The 12,905-nt window shown below is 38.0% G+C and overlaps 1 protein-coding gene across 1 annotated transcript in view; it reads right to left on the minus strand.

Moving 5' to 3' along the window:
- The window catches only part of TASP1 (taspase 1), a 312,710-nt gene that overhangs the window by 34,157 nt on the left and 265,648 nt on the right, over nucleotides 1–12,905 (minus strand). The gene's annotated exons all lie outside the window — the stretch shown is intronic.

The following is a 12,905-nucleotide window of genomic DNA, read 5'->3' on the forward strand; positions in this document are numbered from 1 at the left end:
TCATCAGATGGAGTCAACTGGCCCCAATCACCCTGTGAAAATCTTATGCACAGACTCGAAACACTGCCATTTACTGAATGTCTAATGAATGGAAACAGAACACTGTCAGAGATAATGCCAGAGCATGGGCCCCGCTGGTGGGAGACATTCAGAAAAGTATGGAGGAGGAAATGTCTTCTCACAGTAGAGTTGACCATGGTGGCATGAATGAAGTACAGCCTCTGGGAGCAAAACCTTGGGGACCCTCATTTGCTGATGGAGCACAACCCAAGCTGTTTGCAGCAGCTGCAAACATCAATTATCAGAATTGGAATGTATTAAGCATGAATGTAGGAAAATTGGCAGTCATTAAAAATGAAATGGAATGCAAGAAGATGCATTTTCTAGGTGTAAGGGAGTTTAAAGAGATGGGTATTGGCCATTTTAAATCAGAAAATTACATGGCTAATTCTGTGTAAGGTGACACAATCAAAAGAAATTGTGTTGTATTCATCATCAAAAAAGACATTTAAAGGTCTATCTTGAAGTACAATGCTGTCTGTGACAAGATTATATCTACCCTAATTCACGGAAATCCAACCAATAAAACTTACTCAATTTATGCACTAAATACATAAAATATATAGAAACTAGTGATGAAGAAATGAAAGAATTCTCCAAAATTGATCAAACATGCAAACAAGATGCATTGATAATTATTAGTGATTAGAATACAAAAGTTGGAAACAAAGAGGGATGATAGTTAGAAAATATGGTATAAGTGATCGAAATGAAGCTGGAGATCACAAGATAGGATTTTCCAGGAACTTATACATAAAAAAGCACCTTTTTTTCAACAACTTAAAAGACAATCATGCACATGGACTTCTCTAGATGGAATACACAGATATCAAATTGACTGTATCTGTGGGAAGAGACTATAGATAATCTCACTATCAGTAGCTAACACCAGGCAAGGAGCTGACTGTGAAACAGACCATCAGTTTCTCATGCGTGAGCCATATTATTATTTATTGTTATTTTATATATTATTTTTGAATCATTTAGAATATATAGTATACATACTATATACAAGTAATATACAGCATATATACTACACTTCAAAAAATTCATGGAAAAATTACATTATTTTTCAGTTTAATTTTTCCATGAACTGTTTGAAGCTTTCTCATATATGAGGGGGTGCCCCCCTGAAAATGGAAAAAAAAAACTCTGCTGTGTGGAGATTGTATAGTACACATTTTTCCTGCTAAATGAGCATCAAGCAACTCACTCTGAGTTAGTGCACCCAGTGGCATCACCTCAGAAGGTTCCCTTTGGTGACAGTGAATTTTTTTGTAAAAGCTGTTTCACTCAAACCTTGATTTCTGTGATGGCCAATTTAAGAGAACAGTGCGTGACTGAAACCGTTGTACACAGCATACAGGGACAGCATTATGGGAAAAACTCAAGTATACAAGTGACTTTCTCATTTCAAGGAGGTGAAATGTCGATTAATTACAACCCTCATTCTGGACACCGTCAACTTCACAAATGGACGAAAATGTTGACAAAATTCATGCACTTGTGCTCGAAGACTGACAACAGGCCACTGAAGAGATGTAGAAGTTATCTAGACGATCTTGGAGCTTGGTTCAGCAAATTTTAACAGAAGATTTGGGAATGAGAACGGTAGCTGTGAAATTTGTGCCCGGGTTCTGACTGACCAAGAAAAACAGTGTCATGTGGAAACATGCTGTGCTTTGAAAGAACAGCTCTGAAGTGATGCATGTTTTTCCCAAGGTCATTACTGGTGATGAGATAGGGTGCTGTTCTTATAACCCCCAGAGCAAACATCAAGAGTGAAAGACGCTATCATCATTTTACCCCCAAAAAGCTCTTCAAGTGAAATCAAAGATCAAGATGATGCTCATTTGTTATTTTGATGTGAGCTGGATAGTGCATTTGGAATTTGTTCCACCAGGTCACACTGTGAATAAAGTGTTCTATTTAGAGGTTCTGAAAAAGTTCTGAAAAACTAGTTTCCAACAAAAAACAAACCTGATTTGTGGCAGACGGGGGACTGATTTTGCCACCACAACAATGCGCCTGCTCACACAGACATCTCAGTGCACCAGATTTTGGCAGAAAACACCATGCCTCTCTTGCCCCATGTACCTTACTCACCTGACCTCATTCTGTGTGACTTCTTTTTGTTTCCGTGAACGAACAGGGACAAGAAAGGACAGCGATATGACAATGTACAATAGGTGAAGAAAAATATGAGGAAGGTCCTTGTCAGTCATCCAAACAGATGAGTTTGAAAAATGTTTCCAAAAATGGAACTGCAGATATGACAAATGTATTAAATGTAATAGAGAGTACTTTGAAGGTTATAAGGCTGTTTTGTAAAATATTTAAATATATATCTTTTTAAAAATCCATTTTGGGGGGTACCCCCTTATTTAATGACCCTTTGCCCTGAGATACTGCCATGTATATATATACTCAGAATAAGAAAGATCCCTTATAAACCCTTGTAAAATGGTCAGCTCTGATACATTTACCAATACTTTTTTTACTAGCCATATTCCAATTTTATAAATTGACCTAGTAGTATATTTCTAGTATTTTTCCTTCCCACTATTAGATGCAGCTTAAGATTTGGTATAAAATTTAGTAGCTATCTCTCTTTTGTAAAGTCTAGGGTTTTTTTTTTAAATGGGAGCTCTTACAGATATTGTAGCAACTAATATTTCAATTTAGATCAAGCAGAATTTCACAAGTGCCCCCACCATCCATTTCAATACATTTTCTTTCTTCTTGAACTCTTTGCTATCTACTCCCCTTTATCCCTTCCCTTCCCCACCCAATGGCCCAGAAGGCTTATTATTATATTATTATATTTGCCATAAGTTACACCATCCAACATATCTGTTCACCTGCAACTCTGTTACTCGTTTCCCTCAAGTGTGATTATACAGCCATCATTGCTATCAGTTTCCCCATCCCACCCACCCCCTTTTCCTCTACCCTCAGGGAATCATTACTCTCCTTATTATTTATAGAGTGTTATCTATCTTGACTTTCATGCATGGAGCACTCTTAATTACATAAATGAACATGTATAGGTCTAGGAGTAATGAAGTGAAACAAAGGCTACAATAGTAAGGGAAGAAACTATTAAAAAACTAGAGGATAGTTATGTGTTTTATCAGTGCTACACCACTCCCTAGATCTATCATCCCTTCCTTGTGGCCCTTCTGTGAGGGACTGGCCAATTGTCTTACAGGGGGATTTTGGGTCTCCATTTTGTCCACACTTCTTCATGTCAATTTGATTGCTTGCTTTTGAACTTCTGATTCCCTTCAACACCTCATGATTACACAGGCTGGCGTGCTTCTTCCATGTGGTCTTTTTTTGATTCCCAGATGGCCACTTGTCTAACTTCAAGCCTTTAAGACTCCAGATGCTGTATCTTTTAGTAGCCAGGCACCATGAACTTTCTTCACCACATTACTTATGCACCCATGTTGTCTTCAGCAATCATTTGGGGAAGATGAGTATCATAGAGTGCCACATTATTAAAACAAATTGTTCTTGTACTGGGGTAAGACTTAAGTAGAAGTCCAAGTCCTTAGCTTTTGTATGGAATTTACATATACATATATATATAGACAAATACACCTATCTTTATATACTTACATATATTCATGCCTATATTTATACCTGCACAAATAATTACTTTATTCTTTCCTCTTTTCCTTTCATCTTTCCTTCTTTCCCACTATCATGTTTATCTGTCATTTACATGTCAGTAATTCCCGTTGGATATATTTCAATTAATCGAATATGACTAGGAATGCTGTACCCTCCTCACCATCAATTTCAGAACCCTTGCTATTTCCATGTCCCTGTCCTTACTGGCTCACGACTCATGTCCCTTCCCACTTCACTACCCCACCCCAGTCATCAGCCAGTTTGTGTCTCCTTGGGATTGCTTATCCTGCCTATTTTATATTGATAGACACCAAAAGAGAAAAATAAGTGGGGGAGAAAAAAGGAAAAAACATACACATTTTTTAAAAGTGTAATTCCTTTTCTTTCTTTGTAAAATATTTATTTTAGATTTATCTGACATTTCCTCATGATTAGATTAAGGTTATTCAGTTCAAGATAAAATATTAAGATAGATATATATAACAAAAGTGATACTGTATATTCCAGACAATAACATCCATTATGCTCATTTGCCCTTCATTTGTGACATTAATTTTTATTATACTGTGAAAAGTGTTGCTCAGCTTCTCCATTTAATGGTTATTTTTCATTTACAAATACTTAGAAATCTGTGGAGTGACTCTTTAGGATTTTAAAATATCTTGATCCCTTTCATAGATGAGTTTTTATGAAAGCATTTTCTCAACTGTCAGGTTTCACTGATTATGTCTGAGTAAGGCCATGCCAATTTTAACATGTGGTTTTAATATCATAGTCCAAATACCAAACCCACTGCTATCTAGTTGATTCCAAGTCACTGTGCCAGCGAAGGACAGAACAGAACCCTTACAAGGTTTCCAAGGCGATAATCTTGATGAAAGTACACAGTCACCTCTTTCTCCCATGGAGTGACAAGTGTCCCGACTATCCACCTTTCTGTGAGCAGAACACTGTTTAACCACTGCCCTATTAGTCCACATAAACTGAGTGTTTGTGAAAAACTGTCCAGTGCCTGGTATTGTGATAGGATATGGGCATTTTGATTTTTAAACTATAACATCTCAATGTCCTAATTCTGTATCCATAAAAGAAAGCTGCTCAATGAATGCTATAGTAGGGGATTAGAAATGGAATTAAATGATATTACTACAAAAATGCTCTTTACTTTAAAAAACATAAGAGAAATTTAAAATGGGCCAAAAGGGAAATCAAATGATGAAACACTACATTATAACCAAACGACATCTGCCATAACCGACTTTACAATGCTCTCTCTCTGATAGCAAGGCCGTTTCTAACCCTCTACTGTGGTCAGAAGGGATTCACCAGAGACTTAATCCATGTGGGGGGGCCTGCAAATGGATTGGGGGCTTCCATGTCATCTACAGCCTTCTGCAAACCCGCTGTTCACAGTTTATTCCTTCCGTTGGATTTGAATTTCATAATTCACAATCCTTGGATCACACAGGCTGATGTGCTTCGTCCATGTGGACTTAGTTGATGCCTCACTTAGATGGCTGTAGTTTGAAGACAGGCCTGTGAGAACCCAGATGTTTCTGACAGCCTAGAACCATCCAGTTTCTTCTCCTCACTCTGCTACAGCACTCATATCTCCAGTGATTTCTTCATGAAGGCAGGCATCAAGGAGGACCATGTCATAAGAACGGATTGTTCAAAAATCGTATCATTGTAAAGGAGGAGGAGTACAGAGTGGAGACCCAAAGCTCATCTGTAGGCAACTGGACATACCTTACTGAAGGAGATGCGTCAGTCAGGGTGCAGTGTAGCAACGATGAAACATGAACTTTCCTCTAGTTCTTAAATGCTTCCTCCCCCCACTATCATGATCCCAATTCTACCTTACAAATCCAGCTAAACCAGAGGGTGTACACTGGTAAGATAGGAACTGGAAACACAGGGAATCCAAGACAGATGATCCCTTCAGGACCAGTGGTGAGAGTGGAGATACCAAGAGGGTGGAGGGAAGGTGGCGTAGAAAGGGGGAACCAATTACAAGGATCTACATATAATCTCCTCCCCAGGATATGGGCAATAGAAGAGTGGGTGAAGGGAGACGTTGGACTGTGTACAATTTGACAAAATAATGATAATTTATAAATTATCAAGGGTGCATGAGGGAGGGGGGAGCAGAGAGGGAGGGGGAAAATGAGGAGCTGATACCAAGGGCTCAAGTAGAAAGCAAATGTTTTGAGAATGATGATGGCAACAAATGTGTAAATGTGGGTGACACAATGGATGGATGGATGGACTGTGACATCAAATTTAAAATGCTGTTCAGAAAAGGGAATTATACAAGTATAGGCCAGCAAAAAACTGAAATACATAAATTGTTGACCTGTACAGATTAAACTCTCAAACTTACCGCCATTGAAACAAACACTAGGGGTTGGTGATAGGGCAAAACTTCTAAAAGTACTGATTTACAGAGGCAGAGACATCATTAAAAAGGCAAGGGGACATTGAAATAGTGAATCTATGGTAGTCCTGGACCACCATTATTGGACACCCACAAGACAAGAGACTGAGCCGAAGTCTTGTCTAACTGTAACCTAGGGAGAGCAGTCATCTGTTTCTCAAACTAAGGAGTTTCAGCCGTGAGTTCAAGAGCTCCAGGTGAGTTTGAGGCAAAGCCCAGTTGACTTCGTGGGGTTTCCACATGGAGGCCTTCTGGTGTGGCCTGTGAAGGAGGTTGTCCACTTCGAAAGAACAGAGTCTAAGTTCCAGTAGCACACGGCATGGTTCGTCAAACACTGGATAGAGCGTGGTGATATTTGTACACCTCTTTAATATGATTGAACTATTAAATTGTAAGGTTTGTGAATTATATGCCAATAAAACTGTTAAAAATGTTCTTTTAGAAAAAGAGAGCAGGAGGGAGGAGGAAAAAAGACAGTGAGAAGGAGAGAGAGAAAAGAATGAAAGAAGAAGCTGGTTCCATTTATTCGAATAAGATGTGGATCTCAGTTACAGCGATGCTGGTTATTATCTGCCCTTTTCTAAAAGCTATGATTTTGAGGTTTAAAACATAATTTGCATAAAACGTTCAAATGGCCAGATGCCTCTTGTTTCCAATTTGAAGAAGTATAGAAAGAAGTCAATTTTTTGGAAAAGAGACCATTTTTAAAGTTTTTAAAAGTTAAAAAAAATTTTTAATTTAAGATGCGTGCTTATTCATTTTCATATCATGGTTCTCAATGTTATGTGAGAGCATGTTTCACAAACCAATAATTACGTAAAATAGCTCTGCCAGTAATTTCACATATTTCTTTCAAATAAGTCAGGAGATAGAAGGGCTTATTCGTCAAAGTCCTAATAGCAATTCGGTATACCACTATTCTCATTTGAGCACGGCTTCTCATCTATAACTTTGTCTGAGCAGTAACAATAAAATTCCAGTCTTAGAAGAGATGATTGTTTGAGCAACAGATGTCAGCAGCTGTAGGTCTACACTCTGCCCCCTTCCCCCCTCTGGAAAGCAGTTGTAGCCTCAAGGGCAAAGAAGGAAGAAGGGAATAGGATTGTCTCGCGGCAAGGAAGGTCAAAACCATCATTTACAGGAAAGGCAAGAGGAGCAGCTGGATGTGCTAGCCGAAGCAAGACTACCAGCTGGACAATCTCCCAGCAACATGAAATCTATGTCCACCAGATGTCCAGTTTGGCAACTTAAAGAAGCCAAACACCTTTAAGCTCAATGCAGGATTCTTTTCTCTCTTCATGACCCACATTTCATGCTCAATAGTGAGGTGTCTGCACAGTCCACCAGCAGGGACAACAACAACACTTCCTCATCATGCACTTGATAACATGACCATGAACCACCAGTCGGAGGTCTACCCCAACGCTTTCTTTCATTAAAACGAATTCTACCTGAGGACTGCAGAATTTACGGTGCGAAAACATGTCCACAATATCAGTAACAAGGATTCTTTTGGCTTATTAGTTTCTTTTCACACATAGGAACTGTTTTTATCATTGAGGTAAAAAGAATATTCTAAAAATATTTATTAGGAAAGAAATGTTTTCAAATAGCCATTTACCATTCATTTTTTTATAATCCTGTTCTGTTCAATACAGTAGCCAATATTAACATAGCTATTTAAATTTAAATGAAGTAACATTTAAAATTCAGCTTTTCAGTCACACAAGTCATTTGGCTAGTGGCTGTCAGACAACACAAGGACGAAACAGTCTCATCTTCACAGAAAATTCACAGTAGCCTTAAGCCATCGTTAAAATGGACAATTCTAATTCCCTTCTCCACTTACTATGAAACAAAACAATGCTTGTTTTCTTATGGAATTAGGCTGGCCAATATTAATGTTATACTAAGTTAAAATGAAAGAAAGAACATTATTTTAAAAGTATATTCCAATCCTTGTCTAAAGAAATGCTCTTATATTAACTGTATTCACATGAGCCAAGTGATAAGATACAGAGATTGATCTGGATGTGTGTAAATATGACAAAGAAGAAAAACTAGTCTCGTCATATATACGCAATAATTTGTCACTGCTTTTTCAAATTTTATTGGGTTTTTGATAAAATTTACAATTTGACAATTTCTACACAAATTGCTCAGTAACATTATTTATACTTATGTCGTATCAGCATTCTCTCTCTGTTGTTTGTCCATTTCAAATACTTGTTTCAACACTTTTAACTTCTTACCTTTACTTTTAAGTTAATTATTGACTATTGTTCTCACACAGTTTTAAGTAAAGTATCAGATTTAGAGGTAATACCCTTTGTTTCAAGGACCTCATGTGATATAGTGGGTTATGCATTGGTCTGCTAACTGCAAGGTCTGCAGTTCAAAACTAGCAGCTGCTCAGAAGGAAAAACAAATTAGGTGTTTTACTTCCATAAAGATTCATAGCCTCAGAAACTGATTGTGGTGATGACTGTACAATTTTCCTTGATATGACTAAACTACTGAATTGTATGGTATGTGAGTTATATGCCAACAAAAGTATTGGGGGGAAAATCCAAGGTTGCTGAAACATCTACCAAGTCACAGCAATATTAATCTTAGACAAAATACACTTCAACTTGAATAATGAGAAACAAGAATAGACACCACATAAGGATTAAGGGAACAATACACCAGGAAACTATAAGCTTGATAAACATTAGACACCCAATAAAAGACCCTCAAACATGGCAGTCAAATTCTCAGAGTTGAAGACAGAACCAACAGCTCAATTACAATAGTAGAAGAATGCAACACACCACTTGCATGGAAATACAGACCTTCAGGAAAGAACCGCAATGAAGAAGCAGAAGTGATAACAATACAATCAACCAGCGTAACATCCTAGACATGCGTAGAGAGCTCCACCCAACAAGACAGAATATTCTTCTACGGTGGACACAGTACACACTCTAGAATAGACCGTAAAGCCAGCTTCAAATAAATTTTAACATTGAGTTTCTATAATCCAGTTTCTCAGATCACAATGCTATAAAATTGGAAACCAACAATAGAAAGAACAGGAATATAAAGACAAACACATGGAGAATGGGCGACATACTAATTTTTTTTAAAACTGGGTAATGGATCAAATAAAGGATGAGAACTTAAAATTCCTTGAAACAAACAAGAATGATAACACACATACCAACATTTTGGGGATACAGCAAAAACAGTTATCAAAGGACAATTTACAGCATTCGACATAGGCATGAAAAAAGAGGAGAAATTCAAAAGCAACATAACACCTCCAATAACTAGAACAAGGGCAACAGCATAAAACCTCCAACCACAGAAGGAATAAAAAAGACTAGGGTGGAAACAAATGAATTGGAAAACTGAAATATGGAAAAAATCAGTAAGGCAAGTTGGTTTTTGAAAGGATTAACAAGACAAACTTCTGGCAAACTTAACAATGGAAAAGGAGAAGTTGAAAATAATTAGATATGAAAAGAGTAACAACACAAAAGATCCATATGAAATCAAAAGAAAAATAACACAGTACTATGAAAGACTGTGTTCCAACGAGTTTGATACTCTAGATAAATGGACAAATATCCAGAAATACTCATCTACCCACATTAACACAAACTAATATACCAGTAGCATAATTACAGTTATGAAGTAGCAACAAAAATAATTTAATGGTTGGGGGGGGTCACCACAACATGAGGAACTGTATTAAATGGCCGTGGCATTAGGAAGGTTGCTATAGACTATTGGGCTTTAAACGTTGTCTTGTCTTTTCAAGGTACACAAAATCCTTCATAGGGCACACCAGTAGGATTCAATGTTAAAAACCCACGAAGTGAATGGGACTTTACCTCAAACGCATCTATAGCAGATTTAAGAAGTTGACATACTAGGTTGAAATGCTCTAGTATAAGAAGAAGCAGTTAACTGTTATCCCAAGGTTATTGAATTGGGAGCCACTGAACTTTGGTTGCGAGATCTTGCCTTGAGGGTGTCCAATGAATGGTGGACCAGGACTACCATATACAAGGAGGTAGCCCCCCAAAATTCGATAATCATCCCCAGCCCCAGCTATGTATTTATTTTTTTTATTAAAAAAACGTATCACCTTCAAAGTACTCTCCATTATACATGAACATATTAGTCAAATTCTGTGATTCCATTCTTGGAAACATTTATTTTTCAAACGCATCTGTTTGGATGGCTTACAGCACCTCCTTCATTTTTTTTCTTCACCTTTTTTTATGTAGTCAAATCACTGTCCTTTCATGTCCCTCTTCATTCATGTAAACTAAAGAAGTCACACGGAGTAAGGTCAGTTAGTTAAGGTGTGGGGGGCAAGAGAGTAATGCTGTTTTTTTGCCAAACACTGGTGCACTGAGATGGCTGTGTGAGCAGGTGAATTGTCATGGTGGCAAAACCAGTCTCCCATCTGCCACAAATCAGACCTTTTTTTTGCACACACTGTTGTGTGATCTTTTTAGAACCTCTAAAAAGAGCAAGCTTGATTAACAGTCTGACCTGGTGGAACGACCTCCAAATGCACTATGAGTTGGCATTTTCATCCTTTTGGGAAGTTGACAGATCTCCAGAAAAAGGTTTATCATCAACTGACATTTTACCTTTTTTTAAACAAGAAAACCACTCATAGACTTGAGTTTTTTCCAAAGAACTGTCCTTGTAAGCTGTGTTCAACATCACAACAGTTTCTGCAGCATTTTTCCCAAGAAACAAAATTTCAAAACTGTACACTGTTCACTTAAACTGGCCATCACAAAAAAACCAAGATTTGAACAAAACTGCTTTATGAAAAAAACTCACTGTCACCAGAGAGAACCTTCCCAGTCAATGCCCTAGGTTCACTAATTCAGAGAGAGTTGCTCAATGCTTGCCTAGCAGGAAAAATACGTACTACGAAAGCTCACCTTTGCCCAGCACAATTCCATTTTGTGAGGCGTGCCCCTCGTATTTAATACTTAAATGTCCACTTTACTTTCTTATGGCATGTATTAAGCTGGTAGGTATGGTACTACCTTTGTGAATGAGTATCATTGAAAGTTTTGCCCTATCACCCACCTCTATTGTATATGTAAATAGTGTCTAGTCATGTAAATGTTTAAGCTGTACAAGTAAATAATTCATTTATTGCAGTGTGAAGCTGACGTATACTGGTATAATATCCTTTTTCAGCAGTGTTTTAAATGCTATATCATTGACTAAATTAATGACACTATCAACAGAATTATCTTATGCCCTAGGAGGATGATTCATGATGTTATCCATCATAAAATGAAAATAACATCTTTTCAGTGAACCAGAGGCATATATAACATATATGTAAAGCATAGCTATATGAATGGTTTTGGGGATCACACTTAATTCTAGCCTCCATTTAAGAATCTACCCTCAATCATCATAATAAGTTTACATGATACAGGTCCATTGATGCTCAGCACCTTCATCAGGAGACCACAGAAGATATGGATGCTATAGAAATGGGTGGTAAAGAAATCAGATGGTTCCTGGCTATCAGAAAGAATAGCATCCGGGGTTTTAAAAGCTTGTTCTCAAACAAGCAGCCAACAAAGTGAGGCATCAACCAAGTCCACATGGAAGAAGCACACCAGCCTGTGTGATCCAAGGATTGTAAATTATAAGGTCACTTTTACTTTAGGTTTTTGCTTTTGTTTTTAATTAAAACAAAAACCCTTTTACAGTGCTAAATCAGGAGTTCTGGATTCTGATCTCTGGAATTCAATATGTATGTACATGAAGGGATATTCCACTGGTCACTGATGCTGATATAAGTGGTGAAGCTGGGCAGCTCCTTTGTCAACCATCATTGGGAAGTATTCTCCTGGCCCTCTTTCCTCTCCAGTTCCTCTTGTCCTCGTGCCTGTGCATCTCAGGCCTCAGTAAGATTCAACAGTACTCTCTCAGAGCACCACTTGTGAACAACTCACACTTCCAATGGGTACCACCTTTAAAAATATGGGCTATGGCTTCCTCAAAATAGCTGTCCTTTTTTGGTTCCAGTTGTGGATGCTACCCAGCACTGTTCCAGAATAGCTGTACTGAGTGATTGCTTCTGATGCTAGTGGGCAGATTGCTTCACTTCTGGATGATTCTCACTGATCCTCTCCTCCTGGATCTCCACTCAGGCTCATGCTCCAACACCTCAGCTGTTGTATAGAGTTATGACTTAAGTCTGTACTTGCTTTCGTTATTTGTTCAGCTGGTTAGTTGCTGATGGAGGAAATGGGAGTCTTCATTTACTTTGCCATTTTGTTCCACCCCTATACTTTACTTGTTAATGATTCAGTTTATATCAGAAGACTTATATTTTTAAAACTCTTAACTGAAATATTTCCAAATGTACTGTATCCTTTAAAAAAGAGGCTGCCCAACTTCCCAGCTTTGCAAGTGAGACATTTTAAGTCCACATAAATATCATGTGCCACAGCTGTTTCTAAAAGAGCCATGACCAAGAACATGAGGACAATGCAAAACAAAATCCACAGATTATCTTCTCGGTTCTTGTCTAGGGCAGCTGGGCAGTTCAAGAAGTGATGTGAGCATGTTGGTGTAACTGTTGGGAGTCACCAAGCGGTGCCAGCACATGCACTTGGTACAGGGTCACAGGCTATTGATTCTACTCATGAGGACCCATGTGCGCTTCAGTCAAATCATATGTACGAGCATGTCAATCCCTCCGCCCTCACATATGCAAGGCTAAGTTCCA

The sequence above is a fragment of the Tenrec ecaudatus genome, chromosome 12, assembly GCF_050624435.1.
Source record: "Tenrec ecaudatus isolate mTenEca1 chromosome 12, mTenEca1.hap1, whole genome shotgun sequence".
Classification (NCBI taxonomy): Eukaryota; Metazoa; Chordata; class Mammalia; order Afrosoricida; family Tenrecidae; genus Tenrec; species Tenrec ecaudatus.